The sequence below is a fragment of the Pantherophis guttatus genome, chromosome 4 (assembly GCF_059756535.1).
Source record: "Pantherophis guttatus breed Tessera chromosome 4, ASM5975653v1, whole genome shotgun sequence".
Taxonomy (NCBI): domain Eukaryota; kingdom Metazoa; phylum Chordata; class Lepidosauria; order Squamata; family Colubridae; genus Pantherophis; species Pantherophis guttatus.
In genome coordinates, this window is record NC_142066.1 from 82,234,010 (window position 1) to 82,248,433 (window position 14,424).

At 36.8% G+C, this 14,424-nt stretch overlaps 1 pseudogene; it reads left to right on the forward strand.

Moving 5' to 3' along the window:
* Nucleotides 1-11,108: 11,108 nt before the first annotated feature.
* LOC148114199 (E3 SUMO-protein ligase KIAA1586 pseudogene) lies at nucleotides 11,109-13,238 on the forward strand (annotated as a pseudogene).
* The last annotated feature ends 1,186 nt before the right edge of the window (nucleotides 13,239-14,424 follow it).

Genomic DNA, 14,424 nt, shown 5'->3' on the forward strand with positions numbered 1-14,424 from the left:
GTCTTTTCTTTTTTCAATAAAAAAGAATTGTTGTTGAAATGAAGGGTCCTTGGTCAGTGGTGAGATTCTGCTGGTTCTAGGCGGTACGGCCAAATCATTTGTTAAATTGCTGGTTCGCCCCGCCCCTTGCCCTGCCCCTCCACACCACTATTTATTGGCCTCAGACCTTGCAGCACATGAACCGTTTGTTAAATTGCTGGCTCACCTGCCTCTCGCCACCACTATTTATTGCCAATAAATAGTGGGGCGGGGCGAGTGAGCCAGCAATTTAACAAATGGTTTGGTGTTTTTTTGTAATTTATTGGCCTTGCAGCACACCAAACCATTTATTAAATTGCTGGCTCGCCCGCCCCTCACCCTTCCCTGCCCCATCATTATTTATTGGCCTCGCTTGCAGTGTTGCAAAGCTTGCCTTAGTGACACACTGAGGCACAGCTTCAGCTATTCCTTGGCTCCTCAACCACGTGGCCCAGCCTGCTTTCCTACCTTTGCCCATGGCAGCCTCCCACTCTGTTCCCGAACACCCACCTTGGACTGCCCCTGACCGCTCCAGCAGCAGAACAGGCAAGTACATCCGAGTGCTGCCCTCGGGGAAGTGGGGCTGGGAAAGGTGGTCAACCTGTGTCCGCCTGGCTGCCGGCTGTGGCTTACCCCCATCCAAGTACCTCGCTAGTGGCTCGCAGCTGCGTGGCTAGTGAGGTGCTTGGATGGGGTGGCCAGTAGCCGTGAGCCACTGGCTACCCCATCTAGCACCTCGCTGGCCACGTGGCTGCCAGCCACTAGCGAGGCACTTGGTTGGGGATAGGTTAGTGGCCATGTGACTAGCGAGACGCTTGGATCGGGTGGACAGCGAGGTGCTTGGATCGGGTAGCTAGCAGCTGGCGACCGCTGGCTACCCCATCCAAGTGTCTCAGCCTGCTGCCGACCCAGCAGGACTGTCCTGCGGCTGCCTCCCACCCATGTGGCACCAGCCTACCCTACCCCATCCAGTCGCTCGGGGAGACGTGCAACTTTTCTCCACCCCAAAACACTGGCTGGCCAGCTGCAGCATCGTAATGGGCTCCAGGAGGAGGAGGGACACCATCTGCCCCATTGTGAAGCTCAATAAGAGCAACCGGATCCAGCTGCAGGTGCAGCTGGGTGGGTGCATGCGCAGTGAGGCGCAGGCCTAAGGTGCTGCCTCCAGGCCGAGGGGTGACCCGATGGTGTGGTAGGTATGCTGCCACCGCCACCACCACCCGGGCAGGAGAGGAAGAAAGAGTGAGAGGAGGAGGGACGCCATCTGCCCCATTGTGAAGCATAGTTAGAGCAACCAGAGCCGACCGCAAGTGCAGCCGGGTAGGCACACATGCAGTGGGGTGCAGGCCTAAGGTGCCACCTCCAGGCCAAGGGGTGACCTGATGGTGCGGTAGGTACACTGCTGCCACTGCCGCCTGGGTGGGAGAGGAAGAAAGAGTGAGAGGAGGAGGAGGAGGGACGCCATCTGCCCCCATTGTGAAGCGTAGTTAGAGCAGCCAGAGCCGGCCGCAAGTGCAGCTGGGCAGGCGCATACGCAGTGGGGTGCAGGCATAAGGGGCTGCCTAAAGGCCGAGAGGTGACCCGATGGTGTGGTAGGTACGCTGCCGCTGCCGCTGCCCTGCCATTGCCGCCGCCCGGGCGGGAGAGGAAGAAAGAGAGTGAGAGCAGACATGAGGGAGCAAAAGAGAGGGGGGGAGAAAGAGAGATGGAGAGAAAGAGAGGGGGGAGAAAGAAAGAGATGAAAGAGATGAAAGAGACACACAGAGCTACCTGTTTAAAAGAAAATACTGGGAGCCACAAAACCTGGCTGGGGTGGTCATGTGACTGGGTGGGAGTAAGTGATATGGAGTTGGCAATGCCCACCCAGGCTTAAGTTTGTGTTTAAGTATTTACATGTGTTTAAGGTTGAGTGTTTAAGGTTGCAGACCCCTGACCTATCCCATCCAATTGCTTCAACCTGCAGCCAGCCCTGTAGGTCTGCGCCTGCCTTCCCCCTGGGCAGCAGTGGCCTACCTACCCCAGTTGTATCACCTTGCCCTGCAGCCAGCCCGAACGCCCACCTCAGACTGCCTCCGACCGCTCCAGCAGCAGAACAGGTAAGCACTGCTGGGTGCCCTCTTGGGGAAGCAGGACTGGGAAAGGTGGTGGACCTGTGCCCACCCAGGCAGTGGCGACCTACCCCGGTTGGATCACCTCTGTGTGCAGCCAGCCCCGTAGGCCTGTGCCCGCCTCCTGCCCAGGCAGCGGCGGCCTACCCTGGTCGGATCGCCTCTGTGTGCAGCCAGCCCTGTAGGCCTGTGCCCGCCTCCTGCCCAGCTGACCAACTGCCTCGACCTGCTGGTCCCGACCGCGTCAGCCTACCAGTAGAAGATCTGCCTCCTGCTTGTCTCGGCCACTTCAGCAGCAGAACAAGCTTTGAGGTACAAGTGTTTCAGATAAAATCTTCATCTCCCGCCGTCTTCATTAAGACACACCTCGTTTCCAAGAGTGGGGGAGAGGGGACCCAGTCCATCAGCTGGGTCGTCTCTTCATTGGCATAATTCTGGTTTCAATTGAACAACTACAAGTTCTTCGTCCCCGCACTCGGGCTCATCTTCCCTTTTATGTTCAGAATCCAATGTAATCATCCTTTCCACTCCTTCACCAGTAACATCTCGACTTTTCTTCTGTACCTCCGCCAAGGATGGAGAAATATCTTTCGTTGGTTTTCTTTTCCTCTTTGGTTTTGGACCTAAACCTCCGACCGCCCCTCCTTCTTCCTCTGGTGTTGATGTATATACTTCAATTCCACCCATTTTGAGTAATTGTGATCTTAGTTCACTTTGTTCTTCCTCTTTTTCCAAAAAGCCAAGCTCATGGAGGTATTGAACCACATCCGTTTCTATTGTAAATATATGCATTCTATTTTTATAGAAAAAATTCATTTGCTGTGGTGGTCTCCAATTATACTTAATACCTCTATCTTTTAATATTTTAGTAATTGGCTTCAAATAATATCTTAACAATCTTTCCTCTCTTGAGATATCTTGAAAGACTTGGACCTGTTTTCCCTCAAGCTTCAACACAGCATCACCATTTTCTCTGATTTTTGCCATTATTTGTAATTTATCATTAACACTTGCAAATCTCACCAAAACATTTCTTATTATTTCACATTGTCTTCTAAATCCAATTCGATAGACACTTATCAAATCTGTAGTTGTAAAATTTTTATCCAATCCGAATTCATTAAGCCATTTCAAAACACGTTGTTTAATAGTGTCCACTTTTTCTTCCACTATGCCTCTTATAACAATGTTGGACTTCCTAACTTCTTCTTCCAGAATACATATTCTTCTATCCTGTTTTTCATTTTTTTAAAAAAATTCAGTTATTTGCTTATCAATTTTTTTTGTTTGCACTTGTAGTTGATCTACATTATCTTTTATCACTGTTATGTGGTTGTGTGTTATGTTAGTTTTTGTTTTATGTTGTTTGCATGTTTTACATTATTATTATTATTTTATTATTTTTTTATGTTATGTGTTGTTTATATATATTTGTTTGGGTTTTGGGTCACGGAAAGGAAAAAGAGGGAATAGTTAAAATCAAAAATATTAATGGGGGTAATTAAGGTAATGACTTGGAATGTTAAAGGTACTGGGAATCAGATTAAGAGAAGATGTTTAGAATTTAAGATTAAAAGAGATTCTCCTGACATACTTTTTTTGCAAGAAACTCATCAGGATATAAACAGGATGTATTTAAAAGGGATGCAGGTTTATGAAAAAGCTTTTGCGTCCTCAAAATCTAGAGGTGTTGCAACATTAATATCAAATAGAGTCCAATTTGAAAAAAACAAAGTAATAGCGGATATCGATGGACGATATTTGATAATAACAGAATGTATTAACAAGGAAAAAATAACATTAGTTAATTTATATGTATCAAATGTGAATCAAAAAGATTTTTTGAATAAGATTACCAATTTGTTGCAAATTGAAAGGGTAGGGAAGGTAATTATTGCTGGTGATTTTAATTTAATTAGAAACCAGATGGATAGTACCTACCCGTTATGGTGGAATAAGAAAAATGGGGATACTTGATAATTGGATGTTGCAAAATGGTGTAGTAGATGTTTGGAGGGAGATTAAAGGTAATGAAAGAATGTATACTTTTTACTCAAAGGTATTTAATTCATATTCAAGAATTGACTATATTTTTGTATCCAAGAATTTGATGGATAACATGGATAATATGGATGTTGGAATATTTAAAGACTCTGACCATGCAGAATAGTTACTAGAATTAGATATGTTTCTGGAGAAAAAAGAAAATTGTTGGAAATATGATGAAAAATTGTACAAAAACGAGGAAGATAAGAATTGTATTCTTAAGAAATGGGAAGAAAATTGGGATTGGAATGATAATGGGGAAGTCAATTATGGGACAGTTTGGGACACAATGAAAGCAATTTTTAGAGGAGATTAAAATAAATTATCAAGTAGAAAGTATAAGAATTATAAAGTAAAAATAGAGGAAAAGAAGAAATTGATAAAAGAACTGGAAAATAGATTTTTAGTGACTAAGGATAGGAAATTATGGGAGGAACTTATAAAATTGAAAAATAAACAAATAGCGGAAAATACAGAAATAGTTAAAAAAAATTAAGCTATTTAAAAAGAGATTTAATTAAAATTCAAAATTATTAGCAAGAATGGCAAAAGATAAAAAAGAAAAAAAAGAAATAGGTGTCCTAATAGATGAAAAAGGTAAGAGATGTGATAAAAAATTAGAGAAATGTGAAATTGTTAAAAAGTTTTTTCAAGAATTATATCTCAAAAAAGAAATTGATAATTGTAAATTAAAAATTTTTTTTAGAAAAATATGGTCAGAAGAAAATTGATAATAAATATAAAGAAAAAATGGAAAAGGATATTACCTCTGAGGAAATTAAAGATGTGATTCAGAAGCTAAAACTTGGAAAATCTCCAGGTGAGGATGGGTTACCAGCAGAATTTTATAAAGAGTTTAAAGAAACTTTGAGCCCAAAACTACAGAAATTGTATAATAAGATATTACATGGAGGCGATATTCCCATGTCCTGGAATAGAACAATTATATCCTTAATCCCGAAACCAGGTAAAGATTTAGAAAAAATTGAATCCTATCGGCCCATTTCCTTGATTAACCAAGATGCTAAGATATTTACTGCAATTGTAGCAAATAGATTGAATAATTTTGTAGATAAATATATAAACCACAATCAAGTAGTTTTGTTAAAGGGCATTATATGTGTGATTTAGTTAGAAGAGTATTAAATGTTATTGATATTGCTGAGAATAATGGTGACAAGATAGGTATTCTTGCCTTGGATATTTTTAAAGCCTTTGATTCTATACAATGGGATACTATAAAAGAAATGATTTCTGCATTAGGATTTGGTAATAAATTTATTTATATTATTTCTAAATTGTATCAGAGGGGTACGGCAAGAGTGAAGGTAAATGGTATATTTACACAAGACATAAATTTGGAAGCAGGGACGAGACAGGGTTGTCCCCTGTCTCCGACCCTATTCTTATTAGCAATGGAAATTTTAACAACTTTGATTGAAGAGGATTCAGAATTAATAGGTTATAAAGGCATCAAAGTTAATTTATATGCAGATGACACTCTTGTCATTTTAAATAATATTACAAATGATATAAAAAGAGTTCAAATACATTTGAAAGAATTTGAAGATATGACTGGTTTGAAAGTAAATTGGGCAAAATCAGAATTATTAATGGAAATTGATAGGGAAAATAAATTAGAAAAATTACAAAATCAATTTGGAATTAGGATAAAGGATAATTTAAGATATTTAGGTATTATACTTTCACTTAAAATTAAACATTTAAAGAAACTAAATTATGACATAGTAATAAAAGAAATTGAAGAGAAAATTGGGAAATATAAAAAACTAAAGTTATCTTGGTTTGGTAGAGTAGCTTTATGTAAAATGATGTTACTTCCTAAATTTAACTTTTTATTCGAGATGCTTCCGATTTTTTTAACCGAGAAGGACATTGAAGTATATCAAAAAAAAATTAGATAAATTTTGTAATGGGGATAAAAAACCAAGATTGATTAAGAAAATGTGGTATCAGAACCAAAAACAAGGTGGTTTAGGAATTCCAAAATTATTAAACTATTATAGACGTATTGTATTTAGGTAAACTGAAAGAGAATTGCCCAATGAAATTAAATAGTAACAGAGAGAGGATTATAATAGAAGAGAAACAATTAGTGAATGGTTGAAATTTACAGAAAATGAAATGAGGAAAGAGGAAGTTTATGGAAAATTAAACATTAATTGGTTCGAAAGAATTCAAATGAATAAATGGAATAGGAAATGTAAAGAAAGGAATGATGAGAGTAGAAAGGAAACGGAATTTGAAAATTTGACATCTCGAATAATAAAAGATGAAATTGGGCCAAAGGGATTAGTTAGCAAAATTTATAAAATTATTAACTTTGATAATAATTCACAAATGGTAATGAAAGAGAATTGGGTAAAAGAACTGGGTATTGAAATTTCTAATTAAAATTGGAATATGAACTGGGTTAGTAGAATAATGAGGACATTATCAATAAGGATTAAAGAACATAATTATAAAGTTATTTGGAAGTGGTATTTGACCCCAATAAGACTTTTTCAAATGGATAATAAAGTGGATAAAATGTGTTGGAGATGTAAAATGGAACTTGGGACATATGTTCATATGTGGTGTAAATGTAATGGGGTTGAACTTTTTTGGTTTAGGATAGAAAATGAAATATTTGAAATGATTAAGAAGAGGGTCAAATTGAAATTGGAAACCATATTATTATTAATATTGAACAAAACAACATTAACAATTGGAGAAAGAGAATTGGTGAGGATTTTGGTTATAATGGGGAGAATTATAATTGCTAGATATTGGAAATTAAATGTTGACTTAAAATTAGAAGAATGGTATAATGAAACATGGAAATTTGCATTAAATGATAAATTGACTTGTGATATTAAAATTAGAAGTGGTATATACAAAGAGAATGTTTTTTGGAACACTTGGCAACCATTTGTGGACTTTGCACTTGGGAGATAGGATGAATCGGCGCCAGTACCTTATCAAAGAGATTTCTGGAAGAATTGAAGACTTTAATTTCCTAAAACTTCCTTTCCATTTGTATAACACGTTGGGGGGGGGGAGGAATTTTTTTTCTTTACTATTGATTTTTGTATTGTTTTTTTTTTCTTTTTTCTGTTATTCTTTTTTTATTATTATTGGAAAAGTTTTACAAACAACAAATTTTTTCCCCATTTCCCCCCCATCCCTCCCCAACCCCCCCAACCCCTCCCTCCCCATGACTTCCCCAAGGTGAAATCCATCCACATTATATTATGTCATGCTTTGCCCCCCCTCTATTCCCCTCCCTGTGCACTATAAATTTTTTCATCACAATAAACTATTTCACCCCTTATAAACTATACATTTCTACTCAACATTTAGCTAAAAACTATCTGATACTTCCTAGTTTGGTATTTATTCTGCACATAGTCTATCCAATTCTTCCACTCCCATACATAACTCTCTTGAGTCCGGTCTTTTAGGTATGCTGATATCTTCACCATTTCTGCGAAATTGGCCATCTTCAAAATCCATTCTTGAATTGTAGGCACATCAACCCTTTTCCAATATTGACCAATCAATAACCTGGCTGCTGTCACCATATGCAATATCAATTTTGTTTCACTCAGTGAAAAACCCTTGACTATACCCAATAAGAACAAATGAGGAGAAAATTGAATTTTTTTCTTTAAAACATTTTGCATAACCCACCAAATTTTTATCCAAAAAGCCTTAATTTTCTTGCATGTCCACCATATATGATAATATGTAGCATCTAAACAATCACATCTCCAACATTTCGGTTGAACATTAGGATACATACATGACAATTTCTTAGGATCTAAATGCCACCTATAAAACATGTTATAAAAATTTTCCCTTAAGTTCTGCGACTGTGTAAATTTAACATTCTGAACCCATATTTTTCCCATGTTTCCATCATAACTGGTTCTCCAAAATTTTGCGCCCACTTTATCATACAATCTTTAACCAATTCATTTTCTGAATCTCTCTCTAACAAAACATTATAAATCCTCTTAATATGCATTGGGCCTTTCTCTTTTATCTGTCTAACCAATTCTTCTTCATGCAGCATTAAACCAGTTTTTTTATCTTCTCTCCATCTCAGTTGAAGTTCATTATACTGTAACCAAGTTAGATTAATCCCTTCTTCCAACAGTGTCTTCAATGTCTTTAGTTGCCATCTGCCCCCATCATTAATAAGTACTTCTTTATATAACCCCCCCCCCCGAGTGACTTAATATTTATATTCCGTATAACATGACCAAGATCCAACCACAACGGTATTTTATAATCCCATTTGAATCGGTGGTTCTTCCATACTCTCATCAAGGAGCTTCTAAGTATATGACTATTAAATACTTTGTCAACCTTGTTTTCATAAAATAAATATGCATGCCAACCAAATTCAAGATTGTGGCTTTCTATATTCAATATTCCAGTCTTTGTCCTTCCAAACCAATCACTTGCTTGTGTAAATGCTGCAGCCTCATAATATAATCTCAGGTTTGGAAGTTTAAGACCACCCCTTTCACGAACATCTTGCATAATTTTCAGTTTAACTCTTGGCTTTTTCTCATTCCAGACAAACTTGTTCACTCCTTTTTGCCATTCAGTCAAATATTTATCACTTTTAAGCACCGGAATCATTTGGAACAAAAATAAAAATCTAGGTAGAACATTCATTTTAACTGCTGCTATTCTTCCAAGTAAAGACAGCTGCAGTTTTTTCCAGGTTTCCATATCCTTTTGTACCTTTCGCCATAACACCTCATAATTATTTTGAAACAGTTTTATATTTGAATCTGCAACTTGAACTCCTAGATCTCACTTTTGATACTATTTCAAAGCCTGCCTTCCTTTCGAGTTCCTTCTTTTAATCAACTGTCATATTTTTAATTATCATCTTGGTTTTTTTCTGATTCAGTCTAAATCCAGCAATTCTGTTATTCTTTAACAATAAAAATACAGTAAAAAAATTTTTTAAAAAAAAAAACAAGTGTTTCAGGAAGAATTTGTTCATAACAAATGTTATACACAATAATTACCATTAAGTTTAAAATGTGTGGGAGTTTTGCATAAAGGCTGTTGCTAGGCATGTAAACAAAGATTTCCTTACATTATTTCATTTAAAGTATTGAAACAGCATCTTAACTATTAAACGAAAATAACTTTAAAAATTAGCCTTATAAGTAATATTAGAACTTAATTTTCTTTTTATACTGTTATATACTTTATAAACACTAAAATACAAAGCTTAGGAAGACTGAATACTAATTTAATTAAGAATACATTTAGATAGCTTTGGATCTCCGATTAAATATAAAAAAAGTAGAACTAATGAACTGAGAAACCTGATTTTAAATTTCAAACAATCCTAAGAAAAAATAAAAGCATCTGCTACAGTTAGCCTTATAACATAGAGATACAACATAGAAAGAATGAACTGCTTTAAAGGATAATTACGAATATAATGTATGAAATACCATGGAAGCATATGAACTGTGAAGCAGATCACTACAAAATGAAGAGCAGGATCTCTGAAGGAATCATATAAAGGCAGTATTATATATTGGATGAAATTGCTCCAGAATTGATTGCACCATGCTTAATGGTGAATCCTAAGGAGCTGGAGGCTAAAACATATGATAAATAGTTGCAGGAACTGGGCATGGCTAGCCTAGTGAAGAGAAGGACCAGGGGAGACATGATAGCAGTCCTCCAATATTTGAGGGGCTGCCACACAGAGGAGGAGGGTCAAGCTATTTTCTAAAGCACCTGAATGACAGACAAGGAATAATGGATGGAAATCAAACAAGGAGAGATTCAACCTAGAAATAATAATAATAATAATAATAATAATAATAATAATAATAATAATAATAATAATAATAATAATAATTCCACAGGGTTGGGGCTCCCACAGACACTCCCCCTGGGTGTCGCCAGCTGACATAGCTTGGCTGATGGCACCCTGAGGAGACCCTCTCTGTGGGAACGGACTGGTCGGTGGGAGGCTATTGGTGGCAGAAGATGGTCTCGAAGGTACCGAGTAATAAGGAGTAACTTTCTGACAGTGAGAGCAATCAAGCAATGGAACAGAAGTTGCCTTCAGAAGTGGTGGGAACTTTATCACTAGAAGTTTTCAAGAAGAGACTGGACTGCCATCTGCCAGAAATAGTGTAGGGTCTCCTGCTTGAGAGGGGGGATTGGACTAGATGACCTACAAGCTCCCTTTCAATTGTTAATCTGAATAGTGAAAAAATATTTTTATCTGAATTAGCTTGGGGAGTTGAAGGACACCAGTGACTTCCACCAGCACCACTGTGCAGATGTTAAGCAGCATCAGGACAAGATACGACCCTGGGGACCCTAGCATAGGACAGTCCCTCCTTCTCTTGTAGCACACCTTGATTTGAAAGACTGCAAAACCCAGCCTCACATTAGCAATTTTCCCCAATGGGCATTTTTAATCGGAAACCAGAAGGAATTGTTGGAAACTGGCAAAAAACATAGAAAACCTCAGTCACATGACAGTGTGGGATGTTGTAACTGATCATAAATGTGTGTGTGTGTGTGTGTGTGTGCGTGTGTGCGTGTGTGGCTGTTAAAACTTCAAAAACAGGTCAAGTAGCTCTAGGGAGGTCAGTCGTAAGTTAGAACACTTACTAAGCAACTGGCCATTAAGCGAGGATCACTTGTATTTGGTTTGCCTTAAGGGTTCAGAGCTGTATGGAATCTGGTTTCCTTTGACCCTTTGGGGGATTGCAAAAGGTCTGGATGGGGGAATCCTCTTAGGGGGAACTAGGATCGTGCCCACCGTTTTTTTGGAAAGTCGCTGTCTCATATGTTACAGTTAGTCCTCAAACTTACAACCACAATCGAGTCCAAACTGAAACTTTTTTTTTTTTTTTGCAGTAGCCCCTTAATAGGATGAAAGGGCAACCAAAATTAACAGATTTTTTCATCAAGAAACCACAATCAGAACCAGTTGTATCAGTTTTGGCCTCGGATGATACAGAACAGTCACCCCAACTTGGAGAAAGGAGCACATCAATTGAAATAGATAGTTGAAAAATTGAAAAGAGTCTTCCTGGATGCTGGACAATACAATAGAAGAGTTTTAAAGAAATATATATCAAACAAAAAGTTAGGTTGCGTGTATTTCACAAAACATGACTCCATAAAAGAGAAAAGCAGTCATCTCTCCAAAGAATGGAAAAATTTTCAAATTGAGGCATCAGGGAAAAACAAAGAGATAAAACAAGCCTCTCTTAGGAAAAAAATGAAGGAGCATTTTCCGTCAAATGCACACAATGTTTCTAAAGAGACCTTAAACCAATGTCAGCAGGATTCTATGACAAAAGCAATAGATAAAATGACTGAGAAGTATTTATCTACTACTTGTAGAGTGTTTAATACGGTTTACAGTTTGGCACAAAGATGTAAACCATTTTCAGATATAAAAGATGAGATAGAATTGCAAATTAAAAATGGATTAGATATGGGAATAGGTTTACATTCACGTAAAACTGCAGTGAAAATAATAGATTTCATTGCAAAAGAAATTTAAAAAGAAATATTTTCTAAAATTATTGGAAACAATCTGAAAATATGTTTAATAATGACGAAGCCTCAATGATATCTTGCAAACCTGTTGTTATACTTTTCTTAAAAGTTGAGGATTCAGTTACCTCCCCAACAATTTTTGTTGAGCTAGTTGAATTAGAAAAACAAGATGCAGAGACAATATGTTCTTAAGTTATGGACAGTTTTAAAAATGTTGATTTTACCAAGAACTACTTACAAAAACATTTAATAGCATTTTGCTCTGATGGTGCCAGCGTTATGCTTGGGAGAAAATCTGGAGTGAGCACTAGAATAGCAAAAGAGTTCCCAAACATAATAATATGGCATTGCTTAAACCATCATCTTCAACTTGTTTTAGATGACTCCATAAAAGAAATAAAGCAAGTAAATCATTTTAAAATATTTATTGATAAGATATATACTATTTTTCATCAATCCAATAAGAATCAAATTGAACTTACCAAAATATCTGAACAACTTGGAATTAAAATAATAAAGATTGGTAGAGTTTTGGGACCAAGATGGGCTGCCTGTAGTTTAAGGTCAACCCTAGCTGTGTGGGGTGCTTATCCAGCATTACATCAGTACTTTCATACAAATGAAAAATACTCTGGTATGGCTGCCCATTTTGAAAATATATTTTTTGTGAATGATTTGGCATTGATGATTGACATTCTAAATGAAATCTCTCTTCTATCAAATGCATTGCAAGCAAGAAATATAGACATAATAAAAGCTGAAAAACTTGTATTAAGATCTGTTAGAGCATTTGAAATGCTTAGAAAGGAAAAGGGTGTATATGAAAAAAAAAGTCAATATATTATTTACTTCAGAAACCTTCAAAAGTATAAAATTTGTAAAAAAGTGTCAATTTCTTGGACTTCCTCGGGAAAGACTTTTGGAAACTATCATCATGAATTTGAATAAAAAACTAATGGATTGTGAACATTTAAAAACAGGTAGCCAATTTCAAGACAGGAATAAACTACAATTTCTCAATTTTTTGGAGCCAGATTACTGGAATATTGGCGAAGTAGTAGTTCCATGGAAAGCAGCTGAAGAAGAATTGTTTGAATTTAGTGACTTTTTAATTATGAAATTAATATTAATGATTATCGGGACTTTGTAGAAAATGTTTTCAAAGATTCCAAGAACTATGCAATTCCTGACAGTATTCAAAAAGCTAAAAATATTGTCAGAACAATTACTGTAAGTTCAGCAGAAGCAGAAAGGGGTTTTTCAAAAATGAACATCATATGTTCTGAGAAGAGAAATCGCCTGACTGTTTCCAATATAGCAAACATAATAACTGTTAGTTTAATTGGCCTACCTCTAAAGGACTGGGACCCTATTCCTATAGTAAAAAAATGGTTATGAGTAAATCACACAGCTGATGATGCTCAAATAAAACTGAAGAAAAGTGAAAGTGAGGAGGATGCCAATCAAGCAGCAATTTGGAGATACCTAACATAAGTTTTAGTTTTTGTCAGATATTATTTAATAGTTTTTCATTCATATTGTAAAACTCTTGTGTAGTTTTGTATAAATAATTTTTATTCATATTGTAAAACTTGTGTAGTTTTGTATAGTTTTTATTCATATTGTAATACTTGTATAGTTTTGAATAAATAATTTTTATTCATATTGTAAAACTTGTGTAGTTTTGTATAGTTTTTATTCATATTGTAAAACTTGTATAATTTTGAATAAATAGTTTTTCATTCATATTGTAAAACTTGTGTAGTTCTGTATAGTTTTTATTCATATTGTAAAACTTGTAGTTTCGAATAAATAGCTTTTCATATTGTAAAACTTGTATGGTTTTGTATAGTTTTTCATTCATATTGTAAAACTCAACAAAATCTAGTTCTGTGTACCTCTTATTCTTACTTAAGCATTAAATACTTATAAATAAACTACCTTTTGGTATATCTTTTTTATACTTAAAACAATAATTAGGGAAAATAAATGATGTCGAGTTGGCCACACCCACCCAGTCACATGGCCACCTAGCCATGCCCACCTGGTCACATGCCCACCTAGCCATGCCCACCCAGTCACATGGCCACCTAGCCACGCCCACCCAGTCACATGGCCATCTAGCCACGCTCATCCAGTCACATGGCCACTTAGCCGCACCCACCCAGTCACATGGCCACTTAGCCACGCCCACAGAACCTGTTGTTAAATTATTTGAATCCCACCACTATCCTTGGGGCTCTCTGAGCTTGGCTGTTTTCTTGCGCACGTTTCATTACCCAAACTAAATAACATCATCAGTTCTAGCAAGCAGTTCTCAATTTTCTGTTTCTTTTTAAATCTTTGTTGTTATTCTTTTTTCACTGGTTATGTTAAATTAAATTAAATAAAGTTTATTACAGTCATAGACCAGCAAAAGACAATCTATTTACAATAATATTAAAAGATAATACCAATAACAATAGTAAATAATAACATCCATAACAATAACATCCATTGTATCATACAGTTTGGATCATGCCCATGTACTTGATGGATAAGCAGATAAGTGTATGTATAAATAGATTTTAGATTCTCTAAAAATTGTTCGAGATATCTATGAAAAATTGGTACAAGAAAACATCTTTAGTCCTGTAACTGAATTTTTCCTTGTGGTCATTGCAACAACACAGAATACTGC